Raw genomic sequence first — 15,737 nt, forward strand, 5'->3', positions numbered from 1 at the left:
GGGTAAATAGTATTCTATTCTCTCTCTCTCTGTGTGTGTGTGTGTGTGTGTGTGTGTACCACATTCTCTTTATCCATTCATCTATCAATGGCCTCTTAGGTAGTTTTCATATTTTGTTTGTTTGATTTGTTTTTTAAGTAATCTCTGCACCCATTGTGGGGCTTGAACCTACAACCCTGAGATCAAGAGTCCCATGCACTACCAACTGAGACAGCCAGGCATACTATCCATACTCTGTCTATTGCAAATAATGCTACATTGAACATAGGGGTACATATATCTTTTTTAACTACTTTTTTTTTTATATTTCTCAGATAAATATCCAGAAGTGGAGTAGCTGGATCATGTGGTAGAACTATTCTTAATTTTTTTGACAAATCTCCATTCTGTTTTCCACAGTGGCTATACCAATTTATATTCTCACCAATAGTATAGTAGAGTTCCCTTTTCTCCACATCATCTCCAGCACTTGTTATTTTTTGTCTTTTTGATAATACCCATTCTGAGAAGTGTGAGGTAGTAGATGTATCATCATGGTTTTGATTTGTATTTCCCTAATAATGGTAGACATGTTTTCATGTGCCTGTTAGCCACCTGTATGTCTTCTTTGGAAAAAATGTCTATTCAAGTCCTCTGTCCATTTTATTTTTAATTTTCAGCGTAACAGTATTCATTGTTTTTGCACCACACCCAGTGCTCCATGCAATACGTGCCCTCCCTATTACCACCACCTGGTTCCAATCTCCCACCCCCCGCCCATTCAAAATCCTCAGGTTATTTTTGAGAGTCCATAGTCTCTCATGGTTCATCTCCCCTTCCAATTTCCCTCAACTCCCTTCTCTTCTCCATCTCCCCATGTCCTCCATTCTTTGTTATGTTCCACAAATAAGTGAAACCATATGATACTTGACTCTCTCTGCTTGACTTATTTCACTCAGCATATCTCTTCCAGTCCTGTCCATGTTGCTACAAATTTGGGTATTCATCCTTTCTGATGGAGGCATAATACCCCATCGAGTATATGGACCACATCTTCCTTATCCATTCATCCGTTGAAGGGCATCTTGGTTCTTTCCACAGTTTGGCGACCGTGGCCATTGCTGCAATAAACATTGGGGTACAGATGGCTCTTCTTTTCACTACATCTGTATCTTTGGGGTAAATACCCAGCAGTGCAATTGCAGGGTCCTAGGGAAGCTCCATTCTAAATTTCTTGAGGAATCTCCACACTGTTCTCCAAAGTGGCTGCACCAACTTGCATTCCCACCAACAGTGGAAGAGGGTTCCCCTTTCTCCACATCCTCTCCAACATACATTGTTTCCTGTTTTGCTAATTTTGGCCATTCTAACTGGTGTAAGGTGATATCTCAATGTGGTTTTAATTTGAATCTCCCTGATGGCTAGTGATGATGAACATTTTTTCATGTGTCTGATAGCCATTTGTATGTCTTCATTGGAGAAGTGTCTGTTCATATCTTCTGCCCATTTTTTGATATGATTATCTGTTTTGTGTGTGTTGAGTTTGAGAAGTTCTTTATAGATCCTGGATATCAACCTTTTGTCTGTACTGTCATTTGCAAATATCTTCTCCCATTCGTGGGTTGCCTCTTTGTTTTGTTGACTGTTTCCTTTGCTGTGCAGAAGCTTTTGATCTTGATGAAGTCCCAAAAGTTCATTTTCGCTTTTGTTTCCTTTGCCTTTGGAGACATATCTTGAAAGAAGTTGCTGTGGTTGATATGGAAGAGGTTACTGCCTCTATCAAAATCCTCTAGGATTCTGATGGATTCCTGTCTCACGCTGAGGTCTTTTATCCATTTCAAGTTTATCTTTGTGTACGGTGTAAGAGAATGGTTGAGTTTCATTCTTCTACATATAGCTGTCCAGTTTTCCCAGCACCATTTATTGAAGAGACTGCATTTTTCCCCCGTATATTTTTTCCTGTTTTGTTGAAGATTATTTGACCATAGAGTTGAGGGTCCATATCTGGGCTCTCTACTCTGTTCTATTGGTCTATGTGTCTGTTTTTATGCCAGTACCACGTTGTCTTGGTAATCACAGCAGAAATTATTACCAACAGTTATATGCCAATAACCTAAGCAACCTAGATGAAATGGATGCATTCCTGGAAAACTATAAACTCCCAAAATTGAACCAGGAAGAAATTGACAACCTGAATAGACTGATATCTAGTAACAAGATTGAAGCAGTGATCAAAAACCTCCCAAAGATCAAGAGCCCAGGGCCTTACGGATTCCCTGGGGAATTCTACCAAACTTTCAAAGAAGAAATAACACCAATTCTCCTGAAGCTGTTCCAAAAAATTGAAGCAGAAGGCAAACTTCCAGACTCTTTTTGTGAAGCCAGCATTACCCTGATCCCCAAACCAGGCAAAGACCCTACCAAATAGGAGAATTTCAGACCAATATCACTGATGAATATGGATGCTAAGATTCTCAACAAGATCCTAGCAAACCGGATCCAGCAGCACATTAAAAGATTATCCACCATGAGCAGGTGGGATTCATCCCTGGGTTGCAAGGATGGTTCAACATTCGCAAATCCATCAATGTGATAGAACAAATCAATAAGAGAAGAGAGAAGAACCACATGGTCCTCTCAATGGATGCAGAAAAAGCATTTGACAAAATCCAGCATCCGTTCCTGATTAAAATGCTTCAAAGTATAGGGATGGAGGGAACATTCCTGAACTTCATAAAATCTATCTATGAAAGACCCACAGCAAATATCATCCTCAATGGGAAAAAGCTCGCAGCCTTCCCATTGAGATCAGGAACACGACAAGGATGCCCACTCTCACCACTCTTGTTCAACATAGTATTAGAAGTCCTAGCAAAGGCAATCAGACAACAAAGGGAAATAAAAGGTATCCAAATTGGCAAGGAAGAAGTCAAACTCTCTCTCTTCGCAGATGACATGATTCTTTATATGGAAAACCCCAAAGACTCCACCCCTAAACTACTAGAACTCATACAACAACTCAGTAACGTGGCAGGATACAAAGTCAATGTACAGAAATCAGTGGCTTTCTTATACACTTAGAATGAAAATACAGAAAGGGAAATTAGAGAATCGATTCCATTTACTATAGCACCAAGAACCATAAGATTCCTGGGAATAAACCTAACCAAAGAGGTAAAGGATCTGTACTTGAGGAACTACAGAACACTCATGAAAGAAATTGAAGAAGACACAAAAAGATGGAAGACCGTTCCATGCTCTTGGACTGGAAGAATAAACATTGTTAAAATGTCTATACTGCCTAGAGCAATCTATACTTTTAATGCCATTCCAATCAAAATTCCACCGGTATTTTTCAAAGAGCTGGAGCAAATAATTCTAAAATTTGTATGGAATCAGAAGAGACCCCAAATTGCTAAGGAAATGTTGAAAAACAAAAACAAAACTGGTGGCATCATGTTACCTGATTTCTTCTGTCCATTTTTGATCAATTTGGTTTTTTTATTGTTGAGTTGTATGGATTCTTTATGTATTTTGGATATTAACCCCTAATCAGATATATGATTGCAAATATCTTCTTCCATTCAGTTGGTTGCCTTTTTGTTTTGATGTTGATTCTTTAGCTGTGTAGAAGCTTTTTAGTTCGATGTAGTCCCGTTTTATAATTTTTGTCTTCATTTGCCTTGTCTTTGTCATTAATCCGCAAACACATCAATGAGACTGTTGTAAAAGACCTTGCCACCTGTTTTCTTCTACAGATTTAATGTTTTCAGGTCTTAAATTCATTTTGAGTTATCTTTTGTGTATGGTGTAAGATAGTGGTCTAATTTCATTTCTTTGCATGTGGCTGTCTGGTTTTCCCAGCACCAATTACTGAGGAGACTATTCTTTCTCCATTGTGTGTACTTGGCTCCTTTGTCATGAATTAATTATCCATATGTGTGTGGGTATGGACTCACAATTGTGTTCCATGGATCTGTGTGTCTGTTTTTAATGCCAGTACCATAATGTTTCGGTTACCATAGCTTTGTTGTGTAGTTTTTAATCAGGGAGCATGATACCTCTACCTTTGTTCTTTCTCAAGATTGCGTTGGTTATTCAGGATCTTTTGTAATTTCACAAAAATTTTTAAATTAGTTTTTCTATTTCTATGGAAAATGCAGTTGGAATTTTGAATATGTAGATTACTTTACATAATATGGACATTTTAATATTAATTTTTGGAATCTATGTGCATGGAATATCTTCCCACTTTTTGTGTGTCTTGAATTTCTTTTATCAGTGTCTTAATAGTTTTCAGTGTACAGCCTTTTGCTTCCTTGGTTAAATTTATTTCTAGGTATTTTATTCTTTATGGTGCAATTATAAATGGGATTGTTTTATTTATTTCTCTTTCTGATACTTAATTAGTATGTAGATACACCACAGATTTCTGCATATTGATTTTGTATCTTGCAAATTTACAGAATTTGTTTACTATTTCTAACATTCTTTGGTGGACACTTTAGGTTTTTCTATATATAATATGTCATCTGCAAATAAGGACATTGATACTTCTTCCTTTACGATTTGGATGCCTTTTATTTTTTTTCCTTACCTTATTGTTATGGCTAAGATTTCCAATACTATATTGAATGAAAGTGGTGAGAGTAAACATCTTTGAATTACACCTGATCTTAGAGTGAAAGCTGTCATTTTTTCACCATTAAGCATGATATAGCTATGGGTTTTTCATATATGACTTTTATGGTGTTGAGATATGTTCCCTCCAAACCCACTTAGTTGAGAGTTGTTATACATGGATGTTGAATATTGTCAGATGCTTTTTCTGCATCTACCGAGATGATCAAAGGATTTTCATCTTTCATTTTTATAATTTGGTATATCATGTTGATTTGTGGATGTTGAAACATCCTTATATCCCCGAAATAAATCCCCTTTATTTATGCCATAGGATCTTTTTGATGTATTGTTGAACTCAGTTTGTTAAAATTTTCTTGAGGGTTTTTGCATCCATGTTCATTAGGGATATTGGCCCATAATTTTTTATCATTGTTATGTTCTTATCTGGTTTTGATATTGGGGTAATGCTGGCCTTTTAAGTGAATTTGGAGCATTCCCTTCTCTTCTATTCTTTAGAAGGGTTTGAGGATAGGCATTACGTTTTCTTTGAATGTTTCATAGAACTCACCAGTGAAGTTTTCCAGTCCTGAACTGTTGTTTGTTAGGAGGTTTTTGATTACCTATTCAGTTGGCTTCACAGTAATTGTTCCATTCAGATTTTCTATTTCTTTATGATTCACTTTTTGAAGATAGCATTTGTAAGGAATTTATCTGTTTCTTCTAAGTTGTTCAGTTTGGTGGTGTATAGTTGTTCATACTAGTTTCTTAAGATCCTTTCTACATCTTGTGGGGGCCGTTATGACTTTTCCTCTTATGTTTTTCTTAGAGAATATAGCTAAAAATTTGTCATGTTTGTTTCTTTTCAGAGAAACAGCTCTTAGATTCATTGATCTTTTGTATAGCTTTTTAGTCTCTATTTGTGCTTTAATCTTTGTTACTCCTTCCTTCTACTAACTTAAGGCTTAATTTGTTCTTTTTCTAGTTCTTTAGGTGTAAAGTTAGGCTGTCTGAGACTTTTCTTGTTTCTTGAGGTAAGCTTGTATTGCTATGAAATTCCTTCTTAGAAATGCTTTTGCAGACTCCACCCCAAAACTGCTAGAACTTGTACAGGAATTCAGTAAAGTGTCAGGATATAAAATCAATGCACAGAAATCAGTTGCATTTCTGTACACCAACAACAAGACAGAAGAAAGAGAAATTAAGGAGTCAATCCCATTTACAATTGCACCCAAAACTATAAGATACCTAGGAATAAACCTAACCAAAGAGGCTAAGAATCTATACACAGAAAATTATAAAGTACTCATGAAAGAAATTGAGGAAGACACAAACAAATGGAAAAATGTTCCATGCTCCTGGATTGGAAGAATAAATATTGTGAAAATGTCCATGCTACCTAAAGCAATCTACACATTTAATGCAATCCCTATCAAAATACCATCCATTTTTTTCAAAGAAATGGAACAAATAATCCTAAAATTTATATGGAACCAGAAAATACCTCGAATAGCCAAAGGAATATTGAAAAAGAAAGCCAAAGTTGGTGGCATCACAATTCCGGACTTCAAGCTCTATTACGAAGCTGTCATCATCAAGACAACATGGTACTGGCACAAAAACAGACACATAGATCAGTGGAACAGAATAGAGAGCCCATAAATGGACCCTCAACTCTATGGTCAACTCATCTTCGACAAAGCAGGAAAGAATGTCCAATGGAAAAAAGACAGCCTCTTCAATAAATGGTGCTGGGAAAATTGGACAGCCACATGCAGAAAAATGAAATTGGACCACTTCCTTACACCACACACGAAAATGGACTCCAAATGGATGAAGGACCTCAATGTGAGAAAGGAATCCATCAAAATCCTTGAGGAGAATGCAGGCAGCAACCTCTTCGACCTCAGCTGTGCAACATCTTCCCAGGAACAACGGCAAAGGCAAGGGAAGCAAGGGCAAAAATGAACTATTGGGATTTCATCAAGATCAAAAGCTTTTGCACAGCAAAGGAAACAGTTAACAAAACCAAAAGACAACTGACAGAATGGGAGAAGATATTTGCAAACGACATATCAGATAAAGGGCTAGTATCCAAAATCTATAAGGAACTTAGCAAACTCAACACCCAAAGAACAAACAATCCAATCAAGAAATGGGCAGAGGACATGAACAGACATTTCTGCAAAGAAGACATCCAGATGGCCAACAGACACATGAAAAAGTGCTCCACGTCACTCAGCATCAGGGAAATACAAATCAAAACCACAATGAGATATCACCTCACACCAGTCAGAATGGCTAACATTAACAAGTCAGGAAATGACAGATGCTGGTGAGGATGCGGAGAAAGGGGAACCCTCCTCCACTGTTGGTGGGAATGCAAGCTGGTGCAACCACTCTGGAAAACAGCATGGAGGTTCCTCAAAATGTTGAAAATAGAACTACCCTATGACCCAGCAATTGCACTACTGGGTATTTACCCTAAAGATACAAACATAGTGATCCGAAGGGGCACGTGTACCTGAATGTTTATAGCAGCAATGTCTACAATAGCCAAACTATGGAAAGAACCTAGATGTCCATCAACAGATGAATGGATAAAGAAGAAGTGGTATATATACACAATGCAATACTATGCAGCCATCAAAAGAAATGAAATCTTGCCATTTGCGACGACGTGGATGGAACTAGAGCGTATCATGCTTAGTGAAATAAGTCAATCGGAGAAAGACAACTATCATATGATCTCCCTGATATGAGGACATGGAGAAGCAACATGGGGGGTTAGGGGGATAGGAGAAGAATAAATGAAACAAGATGGGATTGGGAGGGAGACAAACCATAAATGACTCTTAATCCCACAAAACAAACTGGGGGTTGCTGGGGGGAGGTGGGATTAGGAGAGGGGGAGGGGGCTATGGACATTGGGGAGGGGAGGTGAACCATGGGAGACTGTGGACTCTGAGGGACAACCTGAGGGTTTTGAAGGGTCAGGGGTGGGAGGTTGGGGGAACAGGTGGTGGGTAATAGGGAGGGCACGTTTTGCATGGAGCACTGGGTGCTGTGTAAAAACAATGAATACTGTTACGCTGAAAAAAATAAATAAAATCGGGAAAAAAAAAGAAAAGAAAAAAAAAAGAAATGCTTTTGCTTTTCTTTTTGATAAGTCTTGTGAGAGGTATATCAATTTTATTAATTTTTTTAAAGAACCAGTTTCTGGTTTCATTATCTCTTCTATTTTTTTTTTTTTTTTAGTTTCTATATTACTTATTTCTGTTCTAATCTTTATTATTTCTTTCCTTCTGCTTGCTTCTTCATTTGTTGTTCTTTTTCTACCTCCTTTAGGTATAAAGTTAGGTTGTTGATTTGAAATTGTTTTCTTGCTTCTCTAGATAGGTGTGTATTGCTATGTACTTCCCTCTGAGGACCACTTTTGCTGAATCCCAAAAGTTTTGGACTGTCATGTTTTCATTTTCATTTGTTTCCATGTATTTTTATTTCTTCTTTGATTTCTTGGTTGACGCATTTGTTGTTTAGTAGCATGCTGTTTAACCTCCATGTATTTGTGGTCTTTCCATATCTTTTTTTGTGGTTGACTTCTACTTTCATAATGTTGTGGTCGGTAAAGGTGCATGGTATGATTTAAATCTTTTTGTATTTGTTGAGACCTGTTTTGTGACCTAATATGTGATCTATTCTGGAGAACCATGTGCACTCGAAGGGAATGTGTATGCTGCTCCTTTAGGATGGAATGATCTGAATATATCTGTTAAGTCCATCTGGTACAGTGACTCATTCAAAGTCATTGTTTCCTTGTTTATTTTCTGTATAGATGATCTGTGCATTGATGTGTGTGGGGTGTTTAAGTCCCTACTATAATTGTATTGATATCAGTGAGTTTCTTTATGTTTGCTATTAACGGTTTCACACAGTTGTGTGCATAAGTATGTACAATGTTTAGATCTTCTTGTTGGATTTTCCCCCCTTTTTATGATATAGTGCACTTCTTCATCTCTTATTGCAGTCTTTGTTTTCAAATCTAGTTTGTCTATGCTAAGCAAAATAAGTCAGTCAGAGAAAGCCAAATACCATATGATTTCCTTCATATGTGAAACTTAAAAAGCAAAACAGATGCGTGTAAGAGAAGGGAAGGAAAAATAAAATAAGACAAAATCAGAGAGGGGAACAAACCGTAAGAGACTCTTAACTATAGGAAACAAACTGAAGGTTGCTGGAGGGAGATAGGTGGAGGAATGGGGTCCCCAGGTGTTGGGTATTAAGGAGGGCACTTGATGGAATGAGCACTGGGTGTATAGGCAACTGAGCCAATGACTAAATTCTACCTCTGAAACTAATAATATACTATATGTTCATTAAATTGAATTTAAATTTTAAAAATTTAAAAATCAATTTTGTCTGATGCAAATATTGCTACTCCACCTTTCTTTTGAAATCTATTTGTGTGATAAATATTTTTCTCCACCCCCTCACTTTCAATCTGCAGGTGTCTTTACGTCTAAAATGAGTCTTTTGTAGGCAGCATGTAGATGGATCTTTTGGGGTTTTTTTAGCCATTCTGACACCCTATCTTTTGATGGAAGCACTTAGTCCATTTACATTCAGAGTAAATACTGATAGATATATATTTAGTGCCATTTTATTACTTGTTTTGTCATTGGTTCTGGAGATTTTCTCTGATCCTCTCTTGTCTTTGACACTTTTCATCTTCTTTTCCACTCAGAGAGTCCCCTTTAATATTTCTTGCAGGCTAGTTTAGTCATGCACTCCTTTAGTTTTTCTTTCTCTGGGACACTCTTTACTTCTCCTTCTATTCTGAATGATAGACTTGCTGGATAGAGTATTCTTGGCTGCAGATTTTTCCCATTCAGCTCATTGAATATATCATGCCACTTCCTTCTGGCTTTCTGAGTTACTTTTGAGAAATCTCCAGCTAGCTTATGAATCTTCCCTTGTAAGTTAAGGACTTCTTTTAACTTACTGCTTTTAAGATTTTTTCTTTACCACTGGATTTTGCAATTTTAATTATGAAATGTCTTGAGGTTGGCCTTCTTTATTTGACTTTGATGGGAGCTGTCTTTTCCTCCTGGATCTAGATGTCTGTTTCCTTCGCCAGATTAGGGAAGTTTTCAGCTATTATTTCTTCAAGTAGTTTTTCTGCCCCCTTTTGTTTCTCTCTTCTAAGACTCCTATAATATGAATGTTATGTTTAATGGAGTCACTGAGTTCCATAAGCCTATTCTCATGTTGCATAAGTTCTTCTTTCTCTCTTTTGTTCAGCTTCATCATTTTCTATTGTTTTTTCTTCTGTATCACTAATTCATTACTCTGCTTCTTGCAACCTGCTGTTTTTGCATCAAATCTATTTCCAATTGTATTTATTGTATATTCTTCATTTCTGATTCTTTTTAAACTCTTTTATCTTTGTGGTAAGGTTCTCCCTGATATCTTCCATTCTTTTCTCAAGCCCAGCAGGTATCCTTATGATCATTGCTTGAAATTCTCCATCAGGCATGTTACTTATATATATTTCACTTATACCTCTGGCCATGACCTTATCTTGTTCTTTCATTTGGGAAGAATTCCTCTGTCATGGCATTTTGTCCATCTCTACTTTTGTTTGTATGTTAGAAAAACTGGTTGTGTCTCCCGCTCCTGAGAGTAATGACTTTATGAAGAAGAGGCCATGTGGTGTCCAGGGCCAGGTGCCTCAGGGAACACCTCTGCTGTGTGCTGCATGTGTTCTGCTGTTGTGTTTTGGCTGCTCTTTCCTTCAGACCAGTTGTCTACAGAGACTGTCCTTGCCTTCAGTGGGCAGTGTTTGGTCCTTGGCCAGAACATAGTGAGTTTGTTTATTTGTTTTTTTAAAGATTTTGTTTATTTATTTTATTTTTTTTTAATATTTTATTTATTTATTTGACAGAGAGAGATCACAAGTAGGCAGAGAGGCAGGCAGAGAGAGGGGGGGAAGCAGGCTCCCCGCTGAGCAGAGAGTCCAGTGGGGGGCTTGATCCCAGCACCCCAGGATCATGACCCAAGCTGAAGGCAGAGGCTTTAACGCACTGAGCCACCCAGGTGCCCCGAAGGTAGTGAGTTTTAAGTAAATGTGCTCTGGTCTGCTTGTTGAATACTGATACTGAAATCTGATACTATTTCATCCAGAACTGAAGCCCTACAGAACTGTCTCTTGGGAGCTGTGGTTTGGGCAGGGGTTTCTGCTGGTCTTCTGGGGAAGGGCCCACCACACTGAGGCAGACTTGACTGAGAAGGGTAGTCTCACCTGAGTGCAAGGGTATGGGACTTGGTGTAAGCAAGTTAGGCAGCCTGTGTCATCGCTGCATGGCTTCCTGCAGTGGTTCTGTGTTTATACTGAGGGGCAAGGCAGGGAAATGGGGCCAAGTATCTCCCTTGTCCCTGTAGAGTCATGCTTGTGAACACTCCCTGGTCAGGGAAGCACTCTGAGAGTGATATTCTCCCCTCCTGTGTCCAGTGTTTTTCAGATCCTGTTTCTGTACTTTCTGCTCCTGGGTTTATTTTTGCCTGCATTCTCTCCAGGAAAACCCAGTGCCTCAGGGCTCTATCCTACCCAAACCTGCTGACCTTCAAAACTCTAGGCTTTGGGACCCACTAATTGCAAGAACTCACATGAAAGTAAGCCACTTTCATTTTCCCAGCCCATAGCTTTGGGGAGATATTCTCTTTGTGTGTTCCCCTGTGTGCTCTACTCTCTCCCTCTCACCTTTCTCTGTAACCACATATCCCTCCCCTCTGTAACACCCAAGATCCATTTCTCCCCTAAACCACAACTCCATACTTCATCCCTTCATCATTGTGGCTACTACCTTGAGTTGTGGAGTTTGTTCTGTCAGGCTTTAGGGTGATTTCTGTGGTATTTTTTTCAAAGATTTTATTTACCTATTTGACAAAGAGAGTTACAGCAAGAGAGGGAATATAAGCAAGGGGAGTGGGTGAGGGAGAATCAGGCTTCCTGCTGAGCAGGGAGCCCAGCCAGGACCCTAGGATCATGATCTGAGCCAAAGGCAGAAGCTTAACTGCTGAGCCACCCAGGTGCCCTATTTCTGTGGTATTTAGAATGATTTTATTGTTATCTAGCTGTGTTTGAGGGATGATATGAGCCTAGGTTCTACCTACTCCACTGCAATCTTCCACCCCATTCCCTATTCTAATAATTTTGATAGAGTATATCCCAGAAAGGATATTTTGTCAAGAAAAAATCTCTATGATACAAAAACAAAATTTCCTTTAATTTGTTAATTCAACCTTCTGATAACAGGGATTAGAAAAATTAGTCTTACCAAATACTGGATGCTTATCCAGAAATACATTGAATTAGACTCTAGCATATTATGTGTTTTATATAGAGCTCAATCTCCTACTGTTTTGTTTGGATAAAACTTTTTTGTTTGAAACCATTAGTAATTGTTCAAGTTAGAAAATGTTTCTGATTCATTTTCAATCTTGTAAGTTATGTTGCCATAATAAATAACCTATTAGGAAGAAGAACAGAATAAATAAGCTAGTATTTGTTGAGAACATATTTAGGTTATGATATTAGAATCATAAGAGGCATTATGCATTATTATCTGTGAACTCCAGGGTTTTGCATTTATTTGGGAAGATAAGATACATATATATGAAAAGTTGCCTAATAAAACACAATATAAGATATGTTATTGACCAAATACATAGAACCATGAAGTTTATGCTACGGTAATTCAAAGGAGAGAGTGATTCCTGTGGCTAGCTAGTCAGGAAATGCTTTACAGAATAGTTAGGATTTGGGCCTTAAAGACTAGATAGAATTTGAATTGGTAGCAAGGAATAAAAATACAGTAGGTACAAGGAAAGTCACGGTTTACAATGCATGGGACCACAAGCTAAGTGAGAGGGACTTAAAGAAAGTAGCTTACCTCCAGCAAAGAGTTTGAATGGTGGGTGAGTGGATGGGAACTCCTTGAAGTCAAAGACCTAGTCACCTTGATATCAGTATTCTCTGCATACCTTGCAAAATAGTGTTGCTTATGGAAGATGATTGTTAGATTAAGTTAGCAAGTAAATTGGTGTCAGATCAGGTAATCCTTCAATACAAGACTAAGAACTTTATTATATAGGTGATGAGGAACTATTGATGGTTTTTGTGCAGGTTTTTTGTGCAGGTTTTTGTGCATGATGTGAGGAAAATGTTGTTTTAGGAAGATGATGAAGTGATACTTCTATCAAAGCACACTTCCATCCTATGTCAAAGATTGCTCTAATTTCTGGACCTCCTGAGAGAATTAGTAAGAGCCCTTCTCTTCATCAGAACTCAAACCCTCCAAGTACATCCTGTATATAAGAGCTCTGATTCTGCGACAAGGGGCCTTTCACATCAAGAACTGTGTTGTTAAGAAACATCTATGGGTGACATTCTATGCAATCCCCTGCCAGTTAGAGACAGCTATTGTATCTTGCTTGAAGAAAAAAAATACCTTATCACATAGCTCTTTGGGCCTAACCAGACCTCTGTGATCATGCGTGAGTAACTTTAAGACACTACCATAGTACTTAGACAAGGCCCTAAGTTAAATTCATGTTTTCTACCTCAAAGAATATACTCCTTCAGGGTACCAAATTGTCCTTATTTATTCCCAGGCAGAGTGGCAGTAGGTAAGACCAACTATGAAAGAGTCCATAATCTCAGTCAATTCTTTACCAGCTTTCTATATAGGAATTCAAGATATATAGGCCTATATTAACATTTTACCAACCTGGTCTTCCAGTGGGTTATACTTATGAATACACACGTGGGATGATTACTTGAGTGGCTCTATTCTAAGAGGCTATTTTCTATCATTCAGAATACATACAGGGGTTAGTACCATTCTGGGGGAGAATGTCTGGTTGGTTGACCAAGAATATTTAGGTAAAGGACAGGAGAAAGGGAGAAACTAACATTTGTTAAATTTATTTGAGAGGATAAACACAAAAATGAAAAATTGCTTAACAAAACATAATGCAGGATATAATGTTGACCAAATGAATAGAATCATAAAGTTCTATAGAAATTCAAAGAAGAGTGATTCTTGTAAGGCTGGACTGGTCAGAAAAGGCTTTACAGGGGAGGTAGAATTTGGACCTTAAAAATTAGGTAGAATTTGGTTTGGTGGCAAGGAATGAAGAGCAGAAGATATGCGTAAGTCACAAGTAATGCGTGAAATATATCTAAGCAACCACTATAAATTCACATTATAAATATGCCTTCCTTATTCTGGAACAAAATTTCTTTGAGCAAGTATTCTCCTAAGTATACCCAGTCACTACCTCTTATCACATCCACCTCGCATTCTGACCACCAGGTTATAAAACTATTCTCACACTCATCATTTTGCCTTGAGAGTAGAAATCCTAGGTCTCATTCCTGAAAGTATCAAACATAACACACTAGGTTAGGGAGGGGACTATGCTTTAGGTAGTTAGGCATTTTCCAAGTGATTTGTTTCTTATGTTTCTAGTTAAGAAGGATGTGACCACACCCACGGCTCCTGAAAATTTACCTCATGTAATAATATCATGGATGTTCATTTTACTGATTTACTTGAAGTATCCAACCCTCAGCTCTGAATTGGCATATTTTCCTGAAATATTGAAAGTCTCCAATCAATCAGTTCAATTCAGAAAACATTTCATGAAGGTATACTCAGACAAGCTACTGTAGAAGGATACAAAGATAAATAATAGGTGAGCTTTGCCCCCATGAAATTTGCAATTGTAAGGAAGGAAGGATAGGAAAAGCACACAAGGCTTAATGAGCACATTGCCATAAAAGTGATGATAGCAATTACATACCTTATGTAGGCTTAGCCTCATGCTAAGTACTGTGTGGTACACATGGTAAGTGTGTGATTGTTGGTGATGATTAAACACTGAGTATATTAATAAAGGGAAAAGTATATGAGCTATAGTGGTGAACGTTTTGAGGAAGAGACAGGACTTAAGTGAGATGTTATTTGGATAAGTAACATCTGGATAGATGATAGAAATAAGGAAACATTCTACATAAGAAGTATGACATGAATGTGGCTAGATCACTGAGGAGAACATTCATTCCTAAGTACATTGTGGGTTGTGGAAAGTAAGATATGGACAGATGGTAGAGGGCTAAGAAATCACTATTAACTTTTGGTCTTGAGTGATATTGATATAATGAAAGATACAGTTTTGTTTTGTTTTGTTTTGTTTTCAATAAGACAGTAAAAAATTTAATGAGCCTTTAAGTTTTCATATTGGACTGAAGATTTAAAACATCAAGCTGGCCCCAATCTGTCAAAAATGACAGATAAATATTTACAATGTTTGGACAGGTTATTTAGTTACAATGGAACTGGAGGACTACTCAACCTGGGGGGCGGGCGGGAGAACCCTTTGAGGTTAATTTCTCAATGCAATCAAGTCTTTGTAAATACTGTGATAATTATAAACCTGGAAACATACCTGGAATTAGGACAGTGATGAAAAGCAACACACAAGTCAATCTTACTTCTAATCTGTCTTCATAAAGCCTTCTGGCTCTAAAAGCCCAACACTGTCCCTAAATATAAAACTAAATTAAGAACAAAAAAATGACTTTACCCTACTTGCTGCCGTTCTTCTACAAAATAATCTTTCACTAGGGCAGGGCTTAAGCTCCATTAACTTGCTTCTCTAGAGTGTGATTAGCAGAGCACCAAATTTATAAAGTGATAGGGCCACCCAAAATGCTGAACACGCTTTTCAAACAGAAGTAAACTTTCTTTTCCAGATGTTAGTTAGTTCTTTGTGCCATGTTATTTTTGAAACTTATGTGGCTACCAAGAAAAAAAGAATTAGGGAAGCTTTGAACATATCTTGTACTTTTCATCAAGGCTAAAGTGCAAAATATCTCTATATCTCTGGTATTTTAATAGGAAAAAACATCAAACACACATAATAAAGGAACTGAAGTGACAGTGAAGCTAATAGAAAAGACCTCTTTAAATATACACTTGAAGACTACATAAGACCAATTTAATTTTTCTTTCTTCAGTGTAATCTATAAATGAACCATGTTCTCACAGAACTTGACATTTTGTTTCTCTTTC

General features: G+C 37.6%; 1 protein-coding gene across 1 annotated transcript in view; it reads left to right on the forward strand.

The window, feature by feature from the left end:
• Positions 1–15,737, forward strand: part of ZDHHC15 (zinc finger DHHC-type palmitoyltransferase 15) — a 197,836-nt gene that overhangs the window by 148,738 nt on the left and 33,361 nt on the right. The window lies entirely within an intron of this gene.

This window comes from Meles meles, chromosome X, assembly GCF_922984935.1.
Source record: "Meles meles chromosome X, mMelMel3.1 paternal haplotype, whole genome shotgun sequence".
NCBI lineage: Eukaryota > Metazoa > Chordata > Mammalia > Carnivora > Mustelidae > Meles > Meles meles.